The sequence below is a fragment of the Cariama cristata genome, unplaced genomic scaffold, assembly GCF_000690535.1.
Source record: "Cariama cristata isolate BGI_N322 unplaced genomic scaffold, ASM69053v1 scaffold14597, whole genome shotgun sequence".
Lineage (NCBI taxonomy): Eukaryota > Metazoa > Chordata > Aves > Cariamiformes > Cariamidae > Cariama > Cariama cristata.
In genome coordinates this window covers 17,297-20,904 of record NW_009626182.1, presented here as the reverse complement: position 1 = coordinate 20,904, position 3,608 = coordinate 17,297, and positions in this window count along the sequence as shown.

The following is a 3,608-nucleotide window of genomic DNA, read 5'->3' as shown; positions in this document are numbered from 1 at the left end:
AGTTTAATTACATTCCAAGATAAATACCTCCAGCCGATAAAGTTCAGGGCAGATAAATACGGGTTGAGGGCTCTTTGTGCATAGACTAGAAAGAGGAAATACCTTTTCTTGTGTGTGTGTGTGTGTGTGTGGTTTTTTTTTTTCTAAATTGAGGAGCTCCACCGGTGATCGCTGAGGGTAGGAAACGTCGACCTGCTCCTGAGCACTTTTGGAGGGAGGTGGGCTGATTTTGCAGTTGAAAAATGCAGATGAAGTTAATTTTGTGGCCTGGATGATCGCTGTCTCGCTCCGAGGGGCTGAGTAGAGCCAGGATGCAGCCCCAAACTGGCTGCAGGGCTTTCTCTGCATCGTGGCATCACCTCGCCTCCCCAGGGAGGGCAGGGAGTCTGGTGTGAACTCCCCACCTCGCTCTAATTCTTGTTGGGGAGCTGAGTGATGAGGCAAGACGACAGAAATCGGGTTACTCTCGGCAGTGAGAAGCACTTCCACGTGTGCTGGGAGCTGCTCGCCGTTTGCAAGGAGCCTGAGCTGGACTTTTCACATCCCCTTTGCCGCGCTAACACCCGGTTGCTCTGAATCTAATCAGCCTATCTATTTTTAAGGTGCAAAAAATGCGGGTATTTAAGTGTCAAGCAAGCAACACTTGGCATTTGCGAGTTTGCACATTTTTCAAGTGCTGCTTGATCAATTCTCTTGACACCCCCAAAATCAGACGCCTTCCCCCAGTGATAGTGGCACATCAGTCCCGGGAAATCACCGCACCTCACTCAGAACCTGACAGCCCCAGCGTTATCCCCGCACCCCAGTCACTCCCGTGCGCTCCTCCCTTCATCCCTTCTGGGTTTTGCTTTGGGATCGTCTTCCCAGGATGGTGTCGACAAGGATTAACCCCCTTGCCAGAGCCCATTCCGGTTTAGAGCCTTGCAATAAATGGAGGAGATGGGAGCGCAGTGCACGCTAAAATGCTCCATCCCTGCCTTGTTTTTAAATGCACCGGGCATTAAATCGTTGAGTCTCAAGAGCTGGCCCCACCACAATATTTTTTTAGCGCTGCTGCCTGCCTCCTCGGTACTTTAACACAGAAGAGCTGGGAAATCCAAGCAAGGAGGGAGCGGGATTAGGTTTCCCCCGCCCCGACCGTGCAGCGTGGCCGGTGGAGAACAAGGACGCCAGTGTCTGAGGCATCGAACATCAAACCACCCCAGCACCTATTTTTTCCCTCCTCTTTTCTGCTGCTGGGGTTGTAAAGAAAAACTGAACCTGGAAAGACTTGATTGCTCCACAGAGCTCATGGGCATCGGGTGCACGGCGGTGGCTTTTCTCCGGCTGCGGTGTCCGTCCTTCCCTGGCCATGAAGAAGGGAAGCGAATGGGCTCCCGTTGGCAGGAAATAGGGTGGAAAGGGGGAAAAAACCCCTCCTTTCCTATCAGAGGCTGAGCAAATATTTTCTCCTCATTTGGAAGCTGGTGGGCCTGTGGAAATGCTGGCATTGCCCTCGGGTGACCCGGGAAGCATGTAATCAGCCCAACCATCTGGCTGGGGAGATCTGGATGCAGGGAGGAGCTCAAGCTGTTGCCCAAAACCACCCAGCTCTCAACAGGGCTTGTGCTCGGCTACAGCCAGAGCTGCCGGTACCTTTGCGAGGCTGAACCTCTCATCACCGACCAAAAGGAATAGGCTGGTCCTTGGGACTGGAGAAAACCCCTTACGAGGCCAAAATATCCAGGGAGCCATTTATTTTCACTTACCCTTGATGGGCAACTGGCAGGAGGATGCATGTAGGTGTCACGTTAACTGGGAATGACTGGTTCAGGTCCCCACCGAAAGCTTCTCAGGTGTAATTAGAGTAATTAGGAGAGAGGAGGCTGTTTTCCAGCAAGGTGCAGCACCCTAGTTCTTCCCCACCCGTGTGCCTCCTCATCACCGGGTTTATTTTTCTATGGGACAAAGCTCTGGATGTGCAAAACTTTCCCTTGAGCTCCTCTGGCATCTCAGGTCTGGCTTAAAAGCTCTCGAGTATTTGGGGGTTTTTTGCTTCTGGTTTTGAGGCATTAAGGTGCAAATTTCTGGGGGCTGGAAATGAGCTTTTCTCTCTGTCTCTTTGCTGGGGAGAGCAAAGAGGTTCTGTCAATGCCCTGGGTCTTGGAGCGTGGAAATGAGGGTGAAAAGGAAAAGGATGGAAAAGAAAGGAAAAAAAAAATTAAAAAAAGGGGAAAAAAAAAAGATGGGTAAGATGGCTTGGGGGGAGAAATGCTGTCAGAGCCAGCGCGCATCCAGCTCACGAGAGCAGCTCTTGCCGGGCTGGAGACCTTCTCCTGCTGGCCGTCCGTCTCAGCGGCCATGGTCCCGGCTTTGTGGGTGCTGTGCACCCCTTAGGAGGGGAGATGAGGGCTCCGCGCTCTGCTTGCACACGCCGTCTCCAACTCCCCCTGTTTGGATCTGTATGGAGATTTTTTTCCCCCACCCTCCATAAGGAACAGTCCCTTCACCCCACGCTCACGAGCGGCTGCAGGATCCGGCCCAGGGATGCTCCCAGCAGCACTGGCCACTACGGCATTTATGCAGCTGAAAAATTCCAACCCCATAACGGGGTTTTTAACCTCTCTTTAATGTGATGATGGCCCCTGGCGTCATTCAAGTCTCAATTTAATTTTTTTTAATATCCTCTCTAACAGCGAGGCTGCCTCGTGTGCTGGGGCTCTGGCAAGGTTAAAGCAAAAGGCAGAATAAACCACCAAGCCCTGAGCAGACCCATCCACCCGTCCCGCTCCAACTCGTCCCCGCTGTCATCTCACATCAGCAGGTCAAATCCTGGATGGAGAGGACATCGTGCCTTTCCCCCATGGTCCTCGGGGAAGGGGGAAACTGGAGGAGGCTGCTCGCCCTTTTATATGTCGGGCTGGTGGGGAAACCCTGACTTTCAGCCCAGAGTTTCATTTGGGGGAGTCGGAGAACAGAGGAACGTGAGCTGCTGGGACAGCGGGGTGTGAGACGTGGATGCTCCTCTGCAGAGATGTGCTGTGGTCCCCAGAGCCCCAGGGGTGGGAGAGGAGCCTCTTCCTGTTCCCATCCCCTACCCTGCATTATTTACACCTATTTTGCAGATGGGTAAACTGAGGCACGCATTGACTTGTCCTCTATGCGTCCCATCCAGGCATATGGCCATGTCCACAGCTCCCTGCCCCTCGACAACACCAAAGATGTTTGACTTGGCCAAACTTCTCCGTGGCCAGGATAAGGAGCACGGGACCGTCTTCCCCCAGGCTGGGTAGGGCGAGCACTCCCGGGGGCCCATCTGTGCTACTGGGTCTCTGTGGAGGAGCTGGAGGCGAGATGGGGAATCCCAAAGTGGGAATGAGCAATGGCCTGCTGACGAGAGGCCGTCGGGGAGGTGTTTAACAGACATAGCGGCAGTCCCTGTGCCAAGCACTTGAGGAAGGGGAGGAAAAAAAATATATCTATAAAGTCATATTTTGCAACTCCTTTGGAGAGTCGAGTCTCCGGGAGGGGAGTGAGCTCTGAAATGCGCCTTTGTGGAAGGTGAGAAAAGCTCGAGACAGTTTTGCATGTTAAGCTGCAATAGGATTATGGAGCAGAGCAAATTAAAT